This window comes from Podarcis liolepis (assembly GCF_965112155.1).
Source record: "Podarcis liolepis genome assembly, chromosome: 8".
Classification (NCBI taxonomy): domain Eukaryota; kingdom Metazoa; phylum Chordata; class Lepidosauria; order Squamata; family Lacertidae; genus Podarcis; species Podarcis liolepis.
Genome location: NC_139560.1, coordinates 55,088,291 through 55,113,693, shown reverse-complemented (window position 1 = coordinate 55,113,693; position 25,403 = coordinate 55,088,291). Strand labels below are relative to the sequence as shown.

Genomic DNA, 25,403 nt, shown 5'->3' with positions numbered 1-25,403 from the left:
ATATACAATAAAATATAAAACTGTAAAAATAAAGATCATTAAAATGACTGACTTATCAAAAATGTAAACAGTTACAAAAAAGGTCTTCAAGAGATGCCTGAAAATAATAACAGGGTGCCTGCTGGAAGAGTGTTCCACAGAATGGGATTGGTGACACTAAATGCCCGATTTCTCATTGAGGCCAGTTTGGCCTCTGTAATACATCATATACTGTATAAGGGTATATAAAAGCATAAATGGATTGGCAGCAATGGCATGCAGGATAGAGTCTTTTAAATATGGTGTCCATCGTGTAAAGCTTCTACATAGATAAGGTCTTTGGGGCAGTTCTGTATTCAACCACCATCACTTCTAATGACTGTTAAATACAACGAATGCAGAATAACAAGACCAAAGCTAACCAGCCGAAGAAAGCAATCTGGTAAACTTAAATCAGTGAAATCTTTTAACTTACTGCTGCAAGATTTTGTATTGGAAGATTTGTATTTCTTTTTTTAAAAAATCACATAGAAGAATGTGATGCATTTAGTATCATATGTACTTTGAAAAATCCTTGAATACCATAAGTGAATATGGCTAAGATCTGAAGGTGCATCCTTGTACAGACACTCTTTGGGCCTCTGATTCCTACTGCGGTTCCATGTGCTCCCTGAAAAACTGCTCGCAGCAGCAGGACGACACTCAACAGAACTATTTGAAAGAAACTGACAATACAATTCTACTGCTCGTCTACTCAGAAATAAGTAACATTGAATTCAGTGAGGTTCACAATTGCAGCCTAAGTCAGGAGTCTGCAACCTTTAAGACAAAAAGAGCCACTTGGACCCGTTTCCGAAGGGGAAAAAAACTGGGAGCCGCAAAACCACTGTGACATTTAAAAGAAATATATCTCCGGAGCCGCGATCTGACAGCGGGCGGGAAGGTGACGTCGGGACGGTGCGTGACTAACACATGCACCGCCCCCATGCGACGTCACAGCCAGTACAGCACCCGCCACAGTGGGGAGTGTCGGGGCGCACAATGCGCCTCCTCCCCTCGCTAGTATCTGCCCCGGAGCCGCGGCAAAGGTGTAAAAGAGCCACATGCGGCTCCGGAGCCGCGGGTTGCAGACCCCTGGCCTAAGTGCTTTTATGGTTATTGGCATTTGGAGTTTTTTAATGACAACCTGGGAACCACATGTATCCCACCTTGGGTGCATCTTTTTTGGGGAAAGGCAGGATATATGTGGAAGGAAATAAATAAATCATCTGCGAGTGCAAGAAGGTTTTCACCACTCATTGCACTTATCTCCTCCAGCATTTATCCAACAGTAGGAATCAAGCTGGAAGGTGGTAAGAAAATAGCTTACATTATGACGATAGCCCAACCCTGCTGTAAGAATTAGAATACAGGATAGTTGAAACATAATTTGCGTGGATCTTTTTCATTCAGTCGTTGCAGCATTTTCTTCCACCACTCCACCCCCAAAACTTTTACATATAACTTTCTAATTTTAGCTAAACGCTACAGCTTCTGATGGCAGAAAACATGCTTGCATTTCTATATTTCCCTAGTCTTAGCCACAGTGTCAAAGACTAATAATGAAGATACTTGTAAATTTATCAAATTATTCTGCACCAGTGACAAGAAAGCAGCAGAGCTTCTCCATGGAGCTTCAGGTTGTACTCCATGAACTATTTGCTTGCTCTGGAGTAATTCTGGAGTAGCTAGTTCCACAGGAACGAAGATCTTTACTGTGTAAGAGTACAAAAAAAGTACCACTGCTGGCTTAAATACGTAAATATCGGGAAAAGGTATCCAGACTCCATGGATGGTAGCCAACTAAGTTTCACTCAGAGCAGACCTGGTCAAATTAATGAACATGCCTGAGGTTCATTTAACATCAGTAGGTCTGCTCTCAGTAAAACTTAGCTGGAAACCACCCCAGGTTCTGTGCTCATTCCATATGTTTGTGTGTGTGTGTGCGCACACAGGCACTCATGCATAGAGAAACACTTCAGTAATTCACAACTGATGCCTTTCACCAAAACCCAGCAAAGACTCTCCATTTGAAAAGCCAAGTAGGCCTCTATGTCCTGATAAAATGCTAATCCTGTATGCTTAAAATAGGATGCATATCCAAATGCTACATGAATACATGCATACTTTCACTGTGAAATAATGACTCTTTAAGAGCAGTCTTGTAAATAAATCCATGAAAGTTATTAGCCCACAGTCTTTGTTCTGCTCTTCTCATGCTGGCTGCAGAAGAAGGGAAGCTCTCTCCTTCACAACCATGATGGGAATGCAGAACAGTAGCCTTTCAGTGGGGTAGTAAACAAAAACAAAAACCTTCTAGCAAGAGGGCTGGTGGAAAGGGAAAGAGCTAAGGAGGAGGTGTTCCTTCATCCAGCCCCAGGTAGCAGAGAGACCTAGAAAATGGGTGGAAGAGGGAAGGAGAGATTGCTACCTCCTCTTGCCAGGCTGCATATTTGCCTGCATGAAATCCCTTGTTATCTATGGCTGCCAAGAAAGTTGCTCAATACAAGGCTGCTGAAGAGTCATCATTGTATAATAGGATCCATTATATGACAGCCTCCAAAATCTTGTCTCAGTAATTCTTCAGGGCTTTATACTTGTGCATGAACAAATTTCAAACTTAGTTGAATACTGCCCTTAATCAGCAAAGTTGTACTCAGAGTAGATCTTCTGAAATTAAATGAATGTGTGTCTACTCTGAGTAAAACTTAGCTGAATAGCACCGTAACAAATATGAACTGAAACATTACCCCAAAAAAGCCACCTCTACCCTACATGAAGAAATGTAAAGCATTAGGCAATTACAAAACAACAACAACCTCTCTTTGGAACCGTTTTTAAATCAGTCTTCCAAAATTTCTTTGAGTGAATTATGGAATGCAGATTCTGATAAAGCTTATACGTTCACATATTTAACACATGCACAAATACCGTTGCCATGCTAACCAGTGACACCTTAAGGTGCAAAAAATAATAATAATTAAAAATGTTCTCTTTAGCCATTCTTTGAAATATAACCTACTACGTCATTTAATTTTTGAAAACCCTTAAGGTCATGTAACATGCTTTCTCTGTCATTTGTAAGTACATTAACTCAGTAGCCATATGAGAGTGAAATTATGATAATGGGCTGCTAAAATGGGTCATGCAGACACTGCATTTCATGTTAGCTTCAAATAACAGTGAGAATATAGTCCAAATCAAATATGACAGCACAAAAGCACATGGTTTACTTTACTTAGGCCTCTGCCAGAGTAAACTGAGAGGCAGTGGAGGTGAATGAAAAGATGGCAAAGGGGCGGTGGGGGTGGATGGGGAGGAAATGTTGGTATTAACTGTATTTCAAGAAAAAACAGTTTAGTTCTCTACCAAGTATGATAGAACACTATCAAAAGATGCAATAATAAATTTGCTACTTCTAAACAAAAACTAATCTCTTTAATAGTTCATAGCACAATTTCTTCATCCACATAGGGAATGTCCTTATTAGACTAAGCCTACTCTCCTAGAATAAGCTGTTCAATATATAGTAAAGGGGGGCATATTTGAAGTATGCACAATTGTCTATATGGGTTTGTGTATATACAAACAGAAAGTTAAATGCACTTGGCTACGGTAAATATAAATACATATATTCAAATGTTTCAATTCGAAAAGAACTAAGCAGCTTCTAAAATGCTTTATTTTCAGTAATGTGCAAAAGTAAAAAAAAGCACTAAAGGTTTAAATGCGATAAATGGAACCATTTATTCTTCACATTGCTTTATGGTAAATCTCACACATTTTTAGCAATAAAGGTTCTTGGTACTAAATCAACAGAACTTTAATGTGGGTTTTCAGGATTTCACGTCTGCAAAAGTCCCCAAATCAAGTTTTTTGAGAGGGGAGAGGTAGAAGACGGCAAACAATGACCCATGTACAGTTTGACAGACAGTTTGAAATAATGTAGTCACCCTTCTCCATGTCAGAACTCTTAGTCCAGTAAAGAACAGATAAGGGTCAGAGCACAAGATACAGGAATGCAAACTGCTTATTAGAGACAGGAATGGGTACTGAGGATTTTAAAGTTCTGACTTCTCCAAGACCCACTATTTTTTTCTCTCATGGAGCCTTCCCATAATCTAAATCATGTTTCTAAACACCAGAGAGATCCACACACTATGCAGCAGCAACACTGTAACATTAACCAGGGTCCTAGACTATGTGAAGGCATAATTGATAGTACAGTGGTACCTCGGGTTAAGTACTTAATTCGTTCTGGAGGTCTGTTCTTAACCTGAAACTGTTCTTAACCCGAAGCACCAATTTAGCTAATGGGGCCTCCTGCTGCTGCTGCACCACCAGAGCACGATTTCTGTTCTCATCCTGAAGCAAAGTTCTTAACCTGAAGCACTATTTCTGGGTTAGCGGAGTCTGTAACCTGAAGCGTATGTAACCCGAGGTACCACTGTACTGTACAGTCTGAATACTTTCAGAAAAATACAGAACTCACTGTTTAAGAAAGGATCCCCCAAAGCCCATAGAAGCAGGCAGACCCCACACTAGATAATGTTGCTGTGAAAAGCTGCTAGAATGCTCCCTGTGGCTAGATGCTATGGCATCATCTCTTGGGGGGAAGCGCTTTACAAAAGGAAAGGGACACTGGCCACATGGCAAAATGAGACAGTACAGAAGAGACAACTGTTTGGATAATTAGTTTAACAAATGAGACATGCAACACCTAACAGAAATGGGGTTCTAGACAACCAGCCATGCTTTCCACCAGGATGCTATAAACCGTATGAGGTTGAATTGGGACGTTCCATTCCCTGTTCTCAGTTTTGTATTTCTTTTCCTGCTGCCACTCAACATTTCTTGGCTACTGTGCATGCTCAGTCCTTACTGTGCAGTATTGGGGGGGGGGGTACCCCTTAGGTGCGTGTGTGACTTTTCTGTACTTCTGCAACCCTTGGAATTTCTCCAAGCATAGCATAACACCACTTCTTGTTTAGGGCTCAGTTTGTCGGCACTCACCACTATTACAGGGGGGGGGGGGAGAGAAACATGCCAGCAGCATCTTAAAATATACACATATTAATATACACATATTATATTAGTATGTATTCCAGACATTTCTTTTTTTGTTAAAAATCGCATGAAGGTGAGGCAGTTTGATTGCCTCCGTTGTCTCTCTGGTGTTGTGTGTGTTTCATAAAGGCTGCCAAAAGCCACTTTCTAAGAGCTTGATAGGCAATGTCTACACACACACACACACACACACACACACACTGTCATATGCTAGATAAAAGGAACCTCATGAGAAGAGAAGACTCCCTGGAAAAGACCCTGATGTTGGGAAAGATGGAGGGCACAAGGAGAAGGGGATGACAGAGGATGAGATGGTTGGACAGTGTTCTTGAAGCTACTAACATGAGTTTGACCAAACTGCGGGAGGCAGTGGAAGACAGGAGTGCCTGGTGTGCTCTGGGCCATGGGGTCACGAAGAGTCAGACACGACTAAACGACTAAACAACAGCAAGATAAAAGGCATATAGGCCACAGTCAAGGCTGCTTACAGGATGTATCCTCTGCTTCTAGACTTTTCAAACCCCTCAGCTTGAAATGAAAGTGAGATTTAACAGGACCTAACTATGCTGGGTTGGAACCACATACGTTAGGATAATAGTAATGCAACTGAAATTTATAGCAAGTAATCAATATGGAGTCCCCAAATAACTTTTGTGTGGTCTACAGGCTCTTATTACAATCCACAGAATCACATTTAAAAAAATAAAATAAAAATAAATGCAAACCTCTAGCTATTATTATGAAAACACATTTGGGAAACGAAACTGCAGAAATACTAAAGGATCACTAACAAGAAGGCAAATTAGGGGGGGGGGACTTACCTTCATTGTGATTTCCAACTGCCCTAATTTTTAAAACTACCATTTGCTTCATTGCATGTTTCATTGAAAATTCCTAGTGAAATAAAAGCTGTATGCATTTCAGGAGACTTTGTTCAAAATTTTCCAGGAAATCGTGCCTCAAGTTCATATATCACAATGCAAATTTGTCCAGTTTGAAAGAAAGCAATTCAGAATGACAGTAGTAGAATAAGCTCAATGTGTTCACAAGCTGTAGCGTGGCATCCCCTAAATTCTTGATAATGACATGCAAATTACATTAATAATGCAGAACTAAAATATATGCATTAGCTTTGGCCCTCAGGCTTGCGGGATATTTCTGATGTGGCCCTCAGGACCAAACACTTTGCCCCATTCTTAATTTTCGTAGATTAGAGAATGTTAGACCAATATCAATAGTGTAGTAAGAAATCTGAGTTTCTTCACTCTGTCATCTATTCTCCTATAGCTTGATTATTCCTATTTTTAAAATTATAATGTTGTAGCTTTAGGAATTTAGGGAAGGGTCATTTTGTTTTCCTCGATGCCACAAAAATGGCACATCAAGATTTGACAAAGCAGCATGGGAGGGAGGCGGCAGTCTTGATTTTTCCCTTTATGCTGTATTAGAATGATATGTTGGTATCTGAATATCATGACTAACAAAGAGAGACCTACTCAGAGATTTAATTGGATGGGCGGAGATAATAAATGTACCGCATAGGGTACGGTTATTGTTGCCACTAGTATTACAGCAAAAAATGTATAATTTCTTTAACAGATAGATATAAATTCGGTGTTGGTTGTACTTTATGAGTTAGTACAAGGCATTATGAATGCAAACACGGTTAACAATACAAAAGAATATATTGGCTATAATTAATAATAATCTTGCCATAATGAAATACCATACACGTGGACAAACACAGAGGTTGGAGGAAGGAAAAATAAAGTTTTTTCCCTACCAGCTTTTCAGTTGGTATAAATTCATGATATGGGGTACTGTGTTGTTAGTTTCAGAATTGCTTTTTTAAAATGTAATTACCTTTGAATGCTTCTATTTCAAAATGCATGTTGGTCACATAAATACTTAGTAAGGGAAATGTTCCTCTTATATAAATAAAGCTACAGTTACATAATTGTAAGCCACCATGAGCCACCCTTAAAATACTCTAGGTTCAAATAAAATAAAATAGACCATGTATGTAAGTATCGCTCTTCTAACATTAATGAAAGCAATGCACAGCTTTTTGTTGAAAGAAGTGCAACTGCACATGACCTGAAAGACCAATCTCTTTCCCCTGTATAATCCTGTAAAATCACTTAGATCATCTAAGGACATTTTGCCCATGCCACCACAACCTCTAAGGAATATCATAGGCCAATGACCTGAAAACAGGCAATTTAAGGTTTTGTTAGTAGGGTAAAAAGCCATAAACAACTTGGGATCATGATACCTAAGAGATCACCTTTTCCTTACTGCCCCTTCTGATGGTAAAACATGTTCCAGATTCATCTAACGGTTGCTCTCTCTGTGAATCTTTCTGACTTCTCAAGAGTTGGACAGACTTCAATCAATTTGTGTTTTTAACACTGGCTCAAAATACTCAAATTTTTCAGGGGATGCTGATTTCATTTACGGTTGTCCACGGATGTTTGTGTATTTTGCTGGACTTGTTTTGTTGTATTTTTCATTTCCATATATTTTTGTTTAGTTTATTCCACTCTAAGAGTTTTCTGAATAAGCAGCATTTAAATTTTTATTTTGAAAAAAACCAATTCAACTAATGCATTATGCATTATACCCAGGGTCACATTTGCACTAGGGCATTCATGCCTGCCCCTTCCTCTCCACTGTGCACACACGCTTACCCATGATGTAACATCAGAGAGGTAGGGAACAATCGGTGTGAGCCTCATGCAAATTGCCTCTGCCCTATTTTCTCACAATCCCTCTACCACTGCAATCCTCTATCTCACATCCCAGACCCTCAGGAGAGGCTTTTTTGTGGGCTCGGCAGACTGCAGTGGGGAGAAAAAGAAGGGGAATTCCTCTTGCATCAGCCCTGTACTGAATACAACCCTATAAACCTGATTTAACACTTCATGTTTGCTATCTTCCTGCGGACCAGTTTGTTTTGTTTTGTTTTATTTTGTTTTAAGATTGCAAGATTAAAACTACAAACCACTTTCAGTGCAGTCCTATATGTGTCTACTCAGAAGTAAGCACCACTCTGTTCAATTTGGCTTTCCCCCAGGTGAGTATAGAACTGAAACCTCAATGTTTCAACATTTCAGAATTCCCTACAGAAACAAGATGAATCTGCTCAGGAGTATCATGCTATCAATAATTCTTGAAAAAGCAATGTGACCTTTTCTGAGGCCAGGTGTAGTGCAGTGGTAAAGAATGTGAGATGTGAAATTCCTCATTCATCTCTCACCTCAGTTGGCCTTAAGCAAATCACTTTCTCTGTCTCAGCTCCCTATCTGCATTATGGAAATAGCACTCTGCTCCCTTACAGAGTTTTATAAATGAATGAGATAACGCATGTGAATCATTTTAGAACACTAAGCAAGTGCCATATAAATTCTGTTTCTTTATATATTCTGCAGTTTTAAAAGGACTACGTTTTGCTAATGTGTTATGAGGCAAAATATTTTGTAATATGCTGCACATTATCATGAAACAATGGCGTTATTATACATTTCACCTTGGCAGATGGAGAGTTAAAAATGGGTTATGTCCAACACTTCTGTTCTGCTCACACAATGGAGGTCCACTTGCCCAATGGAATTCCCTACCTCCTCATCTTACTTGGAATCTTCCTCAAAATCTCAAAATCTGCTCCAAATTGGGGCAAGCATCTGGGGCGGCATGAAGGATGGGGAAGCAGAACTCTGCTTGTACTGTATTGAATACAACCCAGTGTATTTTGGTTCAACAATAAATATGTTTTATTATTTTAAAGATGGTCATATTGATAGACCTCTGTCTGGAAAAACCTCTGTAAAGCACTAAAATGATTTCTCCTGTTTCCCAATACAGTCTCTAGAATAGATAAAATTATTTTGTGGAACTAATCGCACTGAATTCAATGTAAATGCTCCTACTGACTTCAGTTAGTTAGGTTTTCACTCCTAGTTGTCATCGAAATGCAGCCCATTTATATGAGGTTAGCTAATTAATGAACTCCTAGTAGATGATTAATTTGACAGCATTTTTTAATTTTCACCTTAAAACCATGACAATTATGTACATTAATTAGGGATGCAACTATAGTTTGGTATCATGCAGTCTTGATACTATAAACAGATCACATCAATTCTTTCATAAATAGACAATAATGTTTAATTACCTGGAAATTAACAAAAGACTAACAGTGCATCCTTATTCTACAAATATGTAAATAATATATTATTTTATACTGGACAAAAATAGTTTCTCAGAAATCGTGGAGACCAGTGCAGCATAGCCTATACTGATTTGTAACTATTTTACAAAACAAAAAAATATTAAATAAACCCAGCCCCGTAGTTAATTAGCGTCAATTAAACGAAACCCATATACAATACCGTACTATGTAGATGAACTTTAAATGTACAAAGTTGCATGCAGAAAATAATAATAAATCCAGTTTATGGCATCATAAAAAATATTCTGCCTTCACACTTGCCGTGATGCCTCTCTACATTGATCAGTGATTTATTTGCAAAATTCTAAGAGTGGGAAGCCATACAGAGGTAGTGAAACTGCAGACTGAGGTAAATAGTATGGCATAATATATTTAGCTACACTAATTCAAAGCAGAGGGGAAAGCATAAAAGGAAGAGGAAAATACACTCCCCTTACATCACCATTTAAGGGCTAGAAGCAAATAATTCAGAGGGATAAGATTTCCCTAGCTTCCCCTCTACCCTATCCTTTACACATAAATCCACTGATAACAGAAATACAAGTTAATAAACATTTAACATGGTTTGTTTTCAGTCACAGTTCAATGAATTAGGTTTCAATTCTTCAACTGAAATTCACTGCCATTGACTCATGATTTTGTGTTTTATATTTTTGATCAAGTACTTTCTTGTAGGTTTTCAAAGCACTCTCCTTGTTACTTTCCGTGAAGGCTTTGCCAATTTGCAGGGTTTAAAGCACAATGATCTGCACTGGAGTTGTGTGTGTTGTGTTTGTAAGCACTGTGAAGCACAACTGGAGAAATATTAGCAAATCCCTATTCCGTTAAGTTAAAGGAATTGGTTCTAGTCTCCACGGTCATAAAAATTATATCTGTTTGGTTATGTTTAACAGGAACTTGGGGGGAAGAATGAAGCATGATTCAAACTAAGATTCTTCTCCGCTGTTACACAGACTCAATGGATGAAGCTACACCATTCCACAGCATCTCTTCCCCATTATCTCTCTCCATCAATGGATGGATGCTATGTTTTACTGTTTGAGTTCAAAACCCAATTCAGGATATTTTGATACTTAACTTCCTTTCCAACCCATCAAAAGTTGTGCTTCCCTCCAGATAATACAAACACCACTGTGTTTCTCAAAGTTTCTGGCTATGTAGCAGCTGTTTATTATTATAAACAGTAATAGCAGCAACAAGTGGTCAGAAAGGAGAACTATCAACATCAATCCAAAACAAGGCCCAGCAACAGGCAGCCAAAAACAACAGAAAAGTATTTTTCTATCTAAACCCACTAAATTTTTCTGACAAAAAATCTGGAAGAAACTATAGTTTATGATCTGTGAAGACAGAGAAGCAGCATTCTGAAATTAAGGCTACCCATTAAATTCAAAGAAGCTGTAACATTCTGAAATAAAGAGGCTGGCAGAGTTTACATACCATATCAAACTATGGTTAAGGAATCTTAATTATGGTTTCTCGTGAGATCAGAACTGACAACTATGACTTTCAAGTCAGTAGCAAAACTTAATCAGTAACCAAGTTTTGTAGTGCATTTGCAAACCATAATGGCAAATGTTTGGTTTGCAGCTAAAGCAGGAATAAAATCTTTAATTTCCATGCATGAAGAATCATGAGAAAACCGTCTGATCATGATAACAAACCATGGTTTAGCATTATGTATGGATGCAGCTTATCTTTATCTCTGCTTCTTAGTTACGGTTTCTTTCATACCAGTCCTACAGATTAATACACAGTGGAAAGCACTCCCAACCAAATCCCCAGGATAACATTTTTCATGTACTCAATGCTATTCTTACTAGCTGGGCTAGATCCCTCCATCCCCTTACAGAGATCATCAGTTCCAGCTGCAATGTAAGGTAAGGCCATCTCCTGGCAGGGCAGGGGACTTTGTGACAGGAGTGGCAAGAAGTCAGCAGATTTTAGCTAGGTGCCCAAAGGCTCCACCTTGTAAACAACTTTCAGGTGATCCAGAAGGCTGGATCACCAGGCTATTCTCAGGGGCATGAGAACAGCAGTCAGTTACCATTGAAGCTGGTCATTGTAAGAAACTTGAAACATTAAGAATTTGGAGACAGAACCTGCTTTCCCTCCCACTCCCATATTCCTTTTCTGCCATGCCTTTTTTTAATTGTGAGCCTGAGGACAGGGGCTGTGTTATTCCTATTAATTTCTAAGCCACAATGGGGGCTCTTCCAGATGAGGATAGAAATGCTTTGAATGTATGTGTAAATGAATGAAATTCTGTGCTGTACGACAGGTTTAAAGAGAACTACAACACTGTGATGTATCACAAATAATGCTAGGGCAAACCATGGCTTAGTGTGAATGCATGAGTACATAGTGTCCCATAGAGGACATTTCAGCTGCTTTGCTTCTCCTCTGGTCCTGGTGCCGCTGTGCTGTAGTAAGCTAAACTATGCTTGGCTTGGTGTGTAATTGACTCTGGGTTTATGGTTTGTCTCCTTCAGACAAACCACAAGCTGTAAACTAAGAATAAACTTTGATTAACGGTTTATAATGTGTATGGGTTTGGACAACACACTAAGCCAAACCATGGTTGTGGTCACAGTGGTAGGACTTGAGAAAGAAAGCTCAACTAAGGTTTTCACAATACATGACTTAACAAACCATTGCTTGCAATCAGCCAGAAAATCAGAATCAGTTTGAAGTGGTTTTGAAAACAATGGTTTGTGCTATAATTTGGCATGATATCTAAATTAATGGACTTCCTGCTATAAATTAGATACTTTTTATCTCTTATGTGCAGACACTTTTTATCTCTTATCATATGCCACAACTATGACACTGGCAAATATCAGCATTCCAGGTACTGTACCTCATTGTGTAATTACAGTAGCACATGTCTACGTAAAAACCAGTCCTAGCTGTTTTCTGCTACTAATACTGTTTGCATATTCCTCAACTGCAACTTAGCATTGTGTTTGTGACACTGCACAGTCAAAAACTCACTTCTAATGCAGTTTTTTGGTGACATAAGGATTTGCTGCTTTGGAGGTGTCCAATATGCCAATGCCACTTTGAAGCTTCTTACAGTTTACAATCTCTAGGAATTTTCACAAACATTCTTCCTTTCATCTGCTGCTCTTTCTGCATCATTCTTAGTAAGAGTGTTTCTACTTTCTCCTTCACTATGTGATCCTAGCTAAGGGGAATTAAGAGATAGAGCAAGACTTTAAACAGGAGCTAGAAAAACAAATGTTCCCTGCTTGCAAGACCTGCCCTCAGTGCAGTTAAGCCCAGAACAATCAGAGCTGGATTTGACTTATAATGGGCCTTGAACTACATCCCTCCTACTACCCAGTCTGATCATTGGTCATAGAATTATAGAATCATAGAACTGTAGAGTTGGAAGGGACCACAATGGCAATCAAGGCCAAACCCCCTGCAATGCAGGAATCTTTTTGCTCCGCGTGCGGCTTGAACCCATGATTCTGAGATTAGGAGTCTCATGCTCTACTAACTACCAGCCCCATGATCCCCAGCAGGAACTTATGCTCCAAGCTATGGAGAAGCCTTCAAGACCATTTTTGTGTGCTAATGAGCTGTCCCAAGTATCTTAAGCCACCACCCTTCCCCATCATAAGGCCTATTTTGCTCGAGGAAGTCAGGGGAAACTTGCAGAAAAATTAGGGTGCTTCACCCACTTGGGCTTTTCAAGCATTCCTGTTACATGTTCACTGGAAACCATGACATTTTACCAACATTCAACAAAAACCCTCAGAGTCCAAATGGTTTTAGGTAAGACAGAAATAGGACTTGCACACCACAACCACGGATCACATGGTTAAATATGCTAAAGTCGCTCTTATGTGGTGAGCAAACAAAGCTGACCTGGTCTCACTCTGAAGTCCCACATCATTTGGGTCAGAATGCGCACTGGAATGTATATTCAAGCACACATTCCACTAACTGCAATATCATGAGGATATGCAGAATCTGCGCTCCTATGCATCTAGAACAATGCTTTCTATTTCACCATGCTGCAGCAGTTTCATTGTGACTTCCCAGCAAAACAGGGAATATTTGGTCCAGTCGCTGAAACAACAGGGATGCATCCACACACACACACTTCAAAAAAAAACGGGGCTACTTTTTGAGAGGCATTAACACCTTCATTCCGCTCAGCTCTATTTATAGTCCTAATTAGGGGAAGTGAAGACTGTTTTCCATGTGTAAATAGTTTTATTTATTTCCTTTGTCTATATTTCTGGGTTGGAGGTATCGATGTTCTATAGCTGTGCATGATGTCTTCACATTTTTATTCATTGCTATAATGATAAAATTATCATGTATTGCCAATTTATCCCAGTATTTTGTTATCACACTTTGTCTTCACTAGAGGCTATAAGAACATAGAAGTATTTAAATGGCAAGCTCCTATAAATATTTTATTTCCCAGTTAAGTAATGATAAATGGTTTTGTTGGGCTAATATTTAAAATACAGAGGTATCTTCAAATAGCTTTCAGGGTGTAATAAGTTAAAGTTTGAATCTAACACTTGGCAATGTTTCTGTTTAGAACAAAAACATAGTTGGCATTATGTACACTTAAAGGAAACTAGAAACATGCCTTCAGGCATCCTCAAATGTCTTGATAGTTGATGCTACAACATACAGATGACTAAGAAAGCACACAGTCCTAAAGTTGGAATAAATTCCCCTTTGTCTAGCTGCTACATTTTTGAGCAGGACTTTAGCACACCATTATTCTGAATGTTTTTTGGCTCAAGGCAAAAAATATTGACAAAGTTCCACCTCCAAGACAGTTATTGTCTCTGTATATTTGAGAGCAGCCTTCACAAGTTCACCTGCCAGTACTAAATCCTTGGCTTGGGAGAGGAAAGTAAAAAATTTGTTAGCATTCCAAGCTGTTTTACTGGAGCAGCATCTATAGCAGCAAATCAAATTGTTCTTTCAATTAAACCAGTTCAGTGCTTTCAGAGAAGAGCTGGCCTTCCCTCATTCCAAAAGAAACAACAGTTTATGCCCAGTATGAAGCTTTTACTAGTATCAAGAGCGAAGGGCTTTGGCTTTCTTATTTCTGTGGTCGCTAATTTATAACTCAGCGTAAAAGAAAAACACCCCAGAATATCTAGATAGAACCAGAAATGTTTCTTAGGTATCACAAGTGTTAACCGACCAAAGTTTTCAAATATATGGTTATTTTATATGGCTAAATATCAGCCTATCGCAGGGTTAAGGCCAATATGATGCCATTCATAACCAATATGATGCCATTCGTAACCAGCAAGTAACCAACACCTAGCAAGATGGAAAATAAATGGTGGGTAAATATGGGCCATTGCTGGGAAATATATGGCCTATGACTATTTCTTTGGAGGTCTTTAAGCAGAGGCTTGACAACCATATGCCAGGAGTGCTCGGATGGTGTTTCCTGCTTGGCAGGGGGTTGGACTCGATGGCCCTTGTGGTCTCTTCCAACTCTATGATTCTATGATTCTATTTCTTTGGACTATAAGCTTGAACCAATGTGAGACCATGTATCAACACCTTTCATAGTGGGGCTGATACGTTGCCCGTCCCCAGCTAATATTATTACTTATGCCTTGCAATAGCTGCACTACTGCAAGTGCCCACCTCAATATTGCCCTCCCCCTTGCTTATCCACATGGTTGGCCCATTAAAGACTACCATGGCTGCCAGATCTGCTTGCTCATGAATTTAGCCAATGCTGGCACTGTGATATGGAGCAATTCAGCACTTTGGGGGACCCAATAAGCACAGCCTTTCAAGAGGCTTCTGAAATCTGTAGCTGTGCCAGGATGAGGTTGGAAGATGCAGGATATAATGAAGGAAAGAGAAAGATATCATTTTGGTGAGAGAAGAAGCATACTTATTTCAGTGATGAGGAAAGGGGGGAAATGAGGGAATGCAAGTAAGACATTAAAATAATCAATAGGAAAAGAAAACAAACTGGGCTATATAAAAAGACTCTAATAGAAATGAAATGAAATGAAAAGCAGAGAGGTACTGTTGAGGACTTATGAATTTTGCTGCAAAGAATAGGGCAGCTGGACGGTGAAAGATTATAACCATATTCAGGGAACTAGTTTAGGTTTGTACATGGTCAGTGAGACTGTTGACCTCCGTTTCCTCACACTCAATAGCCCCAGTGGTCATGCAAGAATAGTGATGCAGTTCCCTGTATTCTGACCTGTAACACCAGAATTGCATGTCTGATGAAAAGTCAAGACAAATATTTCCCAGAATAGCAAAACAGTGGGGAGAGGAGATTACAAAGTCTCCCTTGCCATGTTCATTTTGAAAGCTGAAGTGGTATCTAAAGACGTGTGAGTAATGTGTTTATCATTCTCAAGATAGCTTGTCCATAATTTTTGTGCGAAATGTTTACACATCTCCATTCTTGTGGCGTTTGTCATTACAAATACAGGCTAACCCTTGCGTCTTTCCTTTTCCCACTGCTACACCCCCCACCAACTTGCACTTCATTGATATTCTCCCACCCAAAATGCTTCTCTTCACTGATTATATGCCCGATTTCAATTTGAGCAATAGTCCTTTGGATAACAGAGCCTTGTTAAAACATCCATTAAAAGTCTGTACCAGTCATTTAATGGTGGGAAAAATATTCTAATAGAGTTCCATTGGAGTTCCTTCATTAACTTTTAACATAGTTCTTTCTTACATTATGAAGATGATAATCTAGGAACATTATACAGGCATATATTACAAATTTCAGACCAGTTTCCCATTCTCCATGGGGTAATAGTTGGGTCAGAGTTTTTTCAAGGCATTATTCCCCCTATTCATTTGTATCACTTTCTCCAAGTATCATTTCAACTATAATTCATCACCTATTGTTTCACTGTAATTTTGAATCCTCTACATACTGCATATAGGTCTAAAGCAGCTTTGTATTTAACCACTCACCTGGTAGTCAGAGACATAGAGGTCAAGGAATTATATACAGGCAAGTGAGCAGGCTGGCAGAGGAGAGATGGACTGCTCTATCCCTCCCTTGCATCCAGCACAGAAACCAAGCATAGGATGGAAGACACAAACACCCCGTACTAGAAATGTAGCAGATTTCCTCCTCGGCCAGCCCTCAACAGACTAGTAAAATTAAAAATTAAAAATGTGTGAGCTAGTAACTTTCCTAAACTCATTAATGAGGCTCATTTCAAGAGTACAGAATACAATACATCAATTCAGCTGTACAAGATCACTTATCCACCATTTCAAAGTGTTAAATTGCAACTGCAAGATCCCCAGATACTAGTGCTGTATTTTACTTGTGGTGGACAGTATCTCATGTCCCATTAAGTTGGGGGGGGGATTCATTTGGGTAAATTCTTGCCAAATCTGTTTACACAGATTACCGTACCTCTCTTTGACTCCAATCTTCCTCTATATGTATATAACAACTAGAGGTCCAGAATGGGAATGTACATCCCTACCCGTATAATAAAGATATTACTAGCCACTTCAAGTGCTATATTTTTTAGGCTATGTCTAAAGAGCTATTGAAGACCCATAGCTCAGGAGAAGAAGCACAGCTCTGTGGTAGTGCATCTGCCTTCTATGTTGAAAGTCTCAGGTTCAATCCCTGGCATTTCCAAAGCTAGGGAAAACTCCTATCTGAAATCCTGGAAAAGCCACTAGCAGTCAGTGTAAACAATACTGAGCTAGTTTAGCCATTGATCTAACTCTGTTTTACAAAACCTGGGCAAATATCAGAAGGTGAATAGACAACCATACATGCTGCACATGCAGAAACCTACTTCCATATGCAAATCTGTCTTGCTGGCACATTTATGTTCTATGCAATCATCTTCATTTCATATACAGTACAGGAAATCCTGTCACTGAAATTTCATGTTGCAACTGATTGTTGAAATGGAGGTAGAGTTTACAATAGAATTTCTAACAGAGATTACAGTGGGATTCCTAGATATTAACACATACAGCAGAACAGAAATTTACTCCAATCCTATTCACCGTATCTTCATGTTCGGTTGTGCTGGAAAGGAAAATAGTACTCTCATACATACTGTATGTCTATCAGACCTGGACAAAGATGCTTTCCTAGGCACAACTACAGTGAATCAACAATAACTGTAACAGCAAAAGGATTAAAAATCCACTGTATTCTGCCACCTTCTACTCTGATTAATACTACTCATATATGTGTGTGTACCCACACAAATGTTCCAATTTAACTGAGAGCTCAGCATCCACACAGTGTGACCCTAAAAACACATTTATAGGCCTATCCTGGTATTAATTCCTTTGTTTCATTAAGTTTGTCCATCACTAGAGGATAAAGGGACATGAAAGTTCAAACTTACTTTATGATTACACCAGTACAGCACCAACAAACAAAACAAATACGCTTATAAAGCCTATTATCTACTTATACTCAGCTGTGATTTGAGGATAGGTTAGTATCAACATACTGGAGACCAGAATGCGATGAACATGCCTTTACAAAGCAAATATTTGCTAAGGATGAACTTGAAACATCTTTTAGGAGAATAGTAACAACATTCTGGCAGTCAAACTGAATCAAACCTTCCTTTTCCTTTATTGTGTAAGAGCTTTGGAAGGCCATTCAAATGCTATTGGACTCCAACTGCCACCAGTCCTAGCTGGCATGGCTGATGATATCATGGATGATAGCTGAAGTCCAACAACATTTGGAGGGCCACAGGATTCTTATCTCTGGTATAAGAACATAAGAACTCCCATACAGCATCCAACCAAGATCCATCCAGTTTAGGGCATACACACATTTGCCTTTTGCCTCGTTCTTTCCAAGCAGAAGTCCACACTTTAACGCGCCATGTCCGAGGGTGGAGTTTTTTCTGCCCCGGCTCTCTTTTTTCCCCCCACAAGGCAGATGGTGTTTGTTAGCCCGGTGGGGCAGAGGGTGCTGTTCTACAGCACTGGGGAGCAAGTTACAGCAACATATAAAGCAGAAATGTTTTCACTCACCAGTATCACTACAGAACAAACTTTCATGGTCCGTTAGTAAGGTATCTCTACCACTGGATTGGAGTGTTGTCAACAGGCACAGAGTGGAAATCTGGGCATTCCACTGCTGCTGGCTTCTTTTTCAGTTGGTGCCATTCCAATTCACATTTGCTTTTTCTTCTTCTTCTTCTTTGGTGATCACTTGTAGCCGAGTAAGATTGTCTTCCATGAGCACGGTTTTAACAAGGAGTCTGTAAGTGACTGTAGAGGCCAATTCTGGATCCACACGTCCTTCCACAGTGGGGACATTGGTTTCCGGGCAGGAGTTGATTACGGTGTGGATTTGCCAAGCGTGCCTTCCTCCTAGCACGTTTCTCCCTTGCGTCCTGAGTTTGAGTGTCTTCAAAGCCCATAACACCTTTGGTAAAAGCTGGAGCACTCGCAGGACAATGTTTCCCAGTTGTCAGTGTTTATACTACACTTTTTTAGATTTGCCTTGAGACAGTCTTTAAACCTCTTTTGTTGACCACCAGCATGACGCTTTCCATTTTTAAGTTCGGAATAGAGTAGTTGCTTTGGAAGATGATCATCAGGCATCCGCACAACATGACCAGTCCAACGAAGTTGATGTTGCAGAATCATTGCTTCAACACTGGTGATCTTTGCTTCTTCCATTTTTCTTCCATTTGCTTTGCTGTTTCACCAACTCTCAAAATCTTTCTTCATCTCTGACTCTTCCAGATGAGCTAACCCAAACTCCCGGTGTCATTTCCCCCCTCTTTTTCCTGCAGCTTCTGTATTGTTTCCTCATGTATCCTCTGCATCTCCATCATTTCTTGATGTCACTCTTGATGCTACCACACCAAAGTCAAGATTTTGTCCAGGACAGCTGTGCTCCAACCATAAAGACTGAGACACACGCTCATTTCTCTGTGCTTGATCTCATGTTTCTTCTTTAATAATTAAGTTTGGCATCATTCATTTGCAATGCACCAGATGCAATTTTCTTCATTCTATCCCCAACCCCTCAAAGGGGTCCTAAATCCAACCAAAGATCTTTTGCACTGATTTGATGCTCTGTCAGGTACCTCTTATAACTAATTATGTTCAGACTAATTAGGTTCTGCAATGTTCAGCTTTTAGATGTCACAGGCTGCCAATGAAATGTCATCAACCTGCTCATCTTGAGGGCGTTTGATCTCTATATTACATAGGGCCTTAAGACTTCTGTCTGAAAAAAACATTTTCTGAGCTGTATCACAGAGTTATTTCTCTGCCACCAAACCTGTATGAAATATTCTTCATCCAGAATAGGAGTCAGTTTGGAGAGTGAACCTAGGCCAGGCCTATGACTCTCACTATCTGCATCCAGCATCTTTCTAAACATCACCACCCTCCAGACATCTCGTAGAGGAGGCATGCAAGAAAGGGCCTCAGATGATGATTGCAGGGTTTGGATCGGTTCATATGGGGAGAGGTAGACCATGAGATATTGTGGTCCTGAGCTGTTTAAGGCTTCATAGGTCAAAACCAGCGGTTTGATTTAGGCCCAGGGTAAAAATGAAGTCAAATAATAAAAAAGAAGGCAATTTAGAAAATTAACCATGAAATATTGTCCAGTTTATTTCTTCTGGTTACACACTAATATAGTTTGCTAATCTTGCATTGAAAGTTACTAACCATATACTTACCTCTAGATTAGAACCATGATAGACACTAATTCCCCTGGAAAAATTATTTCTAAACCAGCCTTGTAGACAAAATATGGTCACCTTTTGGGAGGGTGTGTGTGGTATTTTGCTTCAAGGCTTTTAAACAATTCAAATTACTTCAAATTTGAAACCCGCGAATGGGTGTTAACTCTGGAACTGTCCCTTTCCTGTGTGTTGCTAATTATTAAAGGCACATGGTACAGGAAATGAATAATTACGTTTCGTAGCAATCATACCAGTTAGCTAGGCACATATTCACCTAGAAACCATACTTCTTTTGTTCTGTCTAGCAAGATGCTGAGCAGATACACACATCTGTCAATCAGACATGAAAGTGTGTTGGCACTAGATGAGATATTTAGTGCAGGTCTGTGCTGAGTTGAGACACTTTCAGTGTGTATCCAAGCAAAACGTGCAACTTCATGTTCATCTGCTACAAAAAATGACTTTGGAAAGAAATCCGACCCATTTTGCATAGTTCTGGAGTACTGTCTTTGTTCGCCACTCAGATTTAGTCACAAAACTATAGTAGTGGGAAATCTAAAAATGCAAAATGAAGTAAATTGTGCATCCTGTAAGTTTTCCATTATCACATAAGGAACAATAAATGCAGAAAAGTTAACATCAATAGGGTGATATCTAAGTAAACATCCACCCTTCCTTATTTATACCTAAGAACTGGAATTCCTCATGCACACCCTAAATTCTGTGGGGGGGGGAGTGACTAACTATTATTATTATTATTATTATTATTATTATTATTATTATTAGTCCAATGATTTCACAAAGTGTGGGATATTCTCAGGTTCAAGAAGCTTATGTACCAAATTAAAGCTATCGTGGGCAGAGATGCAGCAAAGGCCTTTCTGCTTATTTGGGGTCTAATTAGTATGACAGGAGCCTTACTAGATCAGCAGCAAACTCCCAGAAATATAAAATGATACATGCATGTTAAAGCCTTGCAAGTTCTGCCTCATGACATGGCTCTATAGTTCACATTCAGAGGTGTTCCCTGTATCATGCCTTATTTGTCACTTCTCTAGCACTCACTTTCTTTGCAAGTATGACTGTAACTTTCATTGCTCTAGATCTTGTGTTCTGCTCATTTTACGTATACACTCTAATTATTTTGCTTTTGATACTGTTCACGTTTATTCTTATGTTAGGTTTTGGTTTTGGAAAATTGTGTGTGAACAGCTCAAAGAAGGCTTTACCAATAAAGAGCTTTTTAAAAGAAAAAGGGAACTGAAGGATAACAAACCTAAAACAATATTCCAATGGTACTCCACACACAATTAGCAATTTTTTTGGCTGAAACATGCATTGCTGGAGGTACAGGGGAATTAAGGCAGATTTAATACCTATCTTTCGGAGCTGTAAAAGAGTAATACTTAAATACATATTTAAATTAAATGAAATAGAAATAGAAAAGTTCAGGAAAGCTGTTAAATTCTTGCAGATTTTTTTTAAATGAAGTGCAGAGAAGAAAGAGGAGGGGGGTGAGAGAGAGAGGGAAGATGACAGAAACTGAAAACCAGGCAGGTATCACTATGGACAACCCTACTGCACTACCACAATTCTAAGGAATATGTTCAGTTCTAATTCAAGTTAGTCTCAAGCTCCCTACATTTATGTAATCTCATCATTAAATGAATTGCAACTAACCAGAATCCTACCAAACAGAAGGGAACTCATTTGCGATACACACATATCACATATCTTAATTTTTCTAGACAGTTGAAAATAAGTAAACCAACAAAAATGATTTTCTGGCAAAACAGTTTTTGAAAGAAGCATCCTACCCTTCTGTTTCAAAATACAGTGGAAGCTCGGGTTGTGAACATAATCCGTGACGGAGGCACGTCCCCAACCTACAGCGTTCGTAACCTGCAGCGCTGCATCCGCACATGCATGTGACGCGATTTGACGCTTCTGCAAATGCGCAAAGCACGATTTAGCGTTTCTGCGCATGCAGCGAAACCCAGAAGTAACCCTTTCCGATACTTCCGGGTTTCCCACGATCCATAACCTGAAAACGTGTAACCCGAAGCGTCTGTAACCTGAGGTACCACTGTACTTGAATCTTCCTAACAGAAACTTCCACTGCTGCTATATCACAGGAAAGCCAAATACCAACTGTAAGAGATTATCATACTAGCAATATTATTTATTCTCTAGTCATTTGTGGTCTGTAACTGGGCCTGCAGGCAGTAATTTTACTGCACTGGAAGTCAACATGTAAGTAAAATTATCAATGATTAAACCATATGCACTGGGAGAGGATATGCTCTCCGACAAGTTAATACAAAGAGTGTTAATGGTAACTTAGTTCTGTTGGCCATATATAGGTCCGTTCTCAGATTACTGGTTGAGAGCTGAGCACATTATGCCAAAAGAATGCTACTCAAACACAACACAATGAATATAATTTACAACTTCTAGTAATAAACTGCTTTACTGCTTTGTCATGTAATAATCACTTACAACAAGATTTTGTCATAGTGGTATAACCACCATTAAGTATCTACCTAAGCAGAAGGCTTACGTGAAGTTCACTTCTCTTAGCAAAATAGACCGAGAAAACTAACTTTAACAGAGAAAAACAATAGCCTGCTCTACATACATGTATGAGAGGTCACACACTCTCAGGAAATAAAGTCATCAATTTCTGAAAGTAAATATTCCATTTGGCTGATGTAATTTATCAAATGTTTACAACCAAGTAAATAAAATGATCACAGCAACATGACATTTTGTGCCATAGTTGTGAGCAACTTTTCTCTTTCACATTTTGGTATTTTGATAGCAATGACACATTGTTCTGTGTTCTTCGTGATCACTGTTTAGCTATTTTCACCTGTGTTTTCTACTGAATTTGACTTTTGATTGCCTGTCCATTTTCAGTGCTTTCTGCCCTTGACACTATCCAATTTATTTATTTCCATGATCCAAGAAAAACCACAGAATGCTTTGATCATTTGTAGCAAATAAAATTGCAGAGCAAAAGTGCACAGGGTAGTGATCAGACAGCAGAATTTTAAAACAGCTGGACTAGTAATTAATTTTAAAACAGAAGAAGTGGTTAAAGTTCATCAAAAGGAGCGGGGAAGCATGTCAATGCTGAGAAACCTTTATCCATGGAAAAGAAATTTAAAACCTAGGTAAAGCTCATCTCACTCAAATCAGACTCTCAGGCTGTGCCTAGGTGGAAGTTTTCCAATGCCTGTGGCACTAAACAGAAAGTGAATATCTAAAGAAGACGTACTACTGCATGCTTTAGTGCTACAATTTCTGATCTGGCCTGTACCCCTTGGATTGATCCTGCTAATCTTTTTGCATCAGAAGGAATCTCCACGTGGCTTGCAGCAGTAAGGCACACCAATTCAGGGCATCTTTTAAATGTCTGGGTTTGGAAGCACCCACAGAATCCTTTCTACCACAACACAGTGAAATACATTTTTTAAAAACCGAAATGCACAAGAAAACATCCTGTTACATGGTCTGTTCTTCCACTAGGCATGAGCTATTCCAGAGGACAGTGATAACAGATTTAGTTTGGATGAGAGAGCATTGGGGGAATTAGGCTGTCTTTGTAATGTCTGGGGGGCCCTCCAAGCTGGTTTTGTTTGGCGTGTTTGTGTGTGTAATCTGCCATATCATCAGTGCATTACAGGTGGATTTATACTGGACCATCCACACATCTTTCCATTTCATTAGTGTTTCTGTAATGCTTCCGCAATGTTACCACATTATTGCTGTTTGGAGGGACACACCTGCACTACAGTGCAACAAAAGGAGGAGCAAACAAACAAACAAACATGTTACATTTGTAACAGGATTTCAGCAGAAAGCTATGGGACACGCACTGGTTGGAAATGAAGAACTATGTCTGTCCTGTAACGTTTGCAGGCGCAATATTGAAAGCAAGATCGTGTATAGCCATCCCAATATCATCATGCACACAAGTCATTATGAAAGAGAAAGATGCCCGGAGGGGCCCTAATTTATTTGCAATATGCAAGCATACCACTGTAAGATCAACTCTTTACTCGACTGATGGTGACAAAATGACTTTAATTGGAACAAACTCTAACACACACATATAGGACATGGGAAAAGCCCACCAGAAATCTCTCTTCAAATGCCTCAGGGCCCATATCAAGAGCTCCTGAGCTTTTTGTAAAACCTAGACTGGAACAGCTCCTGACTCTGGTGAACTGGAATGTACAAAACACAGACAGGGTTCCCTTAACATTACAACCATAAATGGAAGCAAGGAACAGAGTATCTGCCACTCTGCACTAGACTGATCCTGAACTCCAAGACTATGCTTCATCTTCAACCAACACACACCATTTACTTCATCTGTCGTTGTCTCCTCAAAACTACCAGTTTCTAGCGTCCCCTTGTTCCGATTCTCAGCTATTGACTACAGCACTCCACCGGGTTCGGGGTTAGCCTTCAGGCCTCATAGCTGGTTATCTAACTTGCTCTTGCACAGACTTCTTCAGGCTTACTTTAAGGTTTTCTACAAACTTCTTCTGAAGCTTTTCTTGAGTATTGTGAGGAATCAATTAGTGCCCTGTCACTTTTGATCCAGTGGATACCATGGCTTTTGATCCAGTGGACACCTCTGCTAATAAAAAGGGAGGGAAGGGCGTTTTTGCCAGTTCTCCTTTCCCCCTCCATATCTCCATGCCACCTTCAACCCTGTTCTGGAAGGTTCCTCAATTCAGTTTTTAGGGGGTACTGGCAACTGCACAGGGGAGGGAAAATCTCCAAAAGCTGTCTGCTTTCCCCTTCTGTTAGCTGAAGCAGAAGCCCTTCAGGGAGAACAAGATCACCAACTGGTTTCCACCATCTGCTACTATTTCTTACATTCAATCACATCAGTTCTCATTTTCTCTCAAGGGAACACAATCTCACTTTTCACACCAGTGTCACATACTCCCCACTTACCCAAGAGGTTTTAAATTCTAGGGGGACAGCACCACCAGATTGAAATACTTCTCCTTCCTGAGTTCTCATAGTGCTTTATTAAAGCTATCTATCCTAACGAATATCGCCATACCTTTTGAACGTATTTCCTCTTTCAGAGTAGCCTGCCTCAAATGGTTGTTGGAAAGATGAAATGAGATAACTAAGGAATTCACGTACGGACTCACCAAATGAAAATATTGTAATTGTGTCTTCTCTTGCTTGATCTTATGCTACATATTATTTTAGAGGTGTGTTTTTTTCATTATTTCCTTTTGTCTACATGCAAATGATTTCCTTTTCTGTCATAATTTACGAATTTTAATAAAAACACAGGGATAACTCTGTGTATGCTGCCTTGACTTCTCTGGTGGAACAAATTTGATAAACGAACAAAA

General features: G+C 39.4%; 1 protein-coding gene across 7 annotated transcripts in view; it reads right to left on the bottom strand.

Moving 5' to 3' along the window:
• TSHZ1 (teashirt zinc finger homeobox 1) overlaps positions 1-25,403 on the bottom strand; it is a 79,876-nt gene that overhangs the window by 22,331 nt on the left and 32,142 nt on the right. Inside the window, exon 1 of one of the 7 annotated variants that reach the window (XM_083518596.1) lies at positions 18,338-18,393. The exons of the other annotated variants lie outside the window; for them this stretch is intronic. The gene's annotated coding sequence lies outside the window, so the exon portion shown is untranslated. Of the gene's footprint in view, positions 1-18,337; positions 18,394-25,403 lie in introns of those variants that run through there. 7 annotated transcript variants of the gene reach the window in all.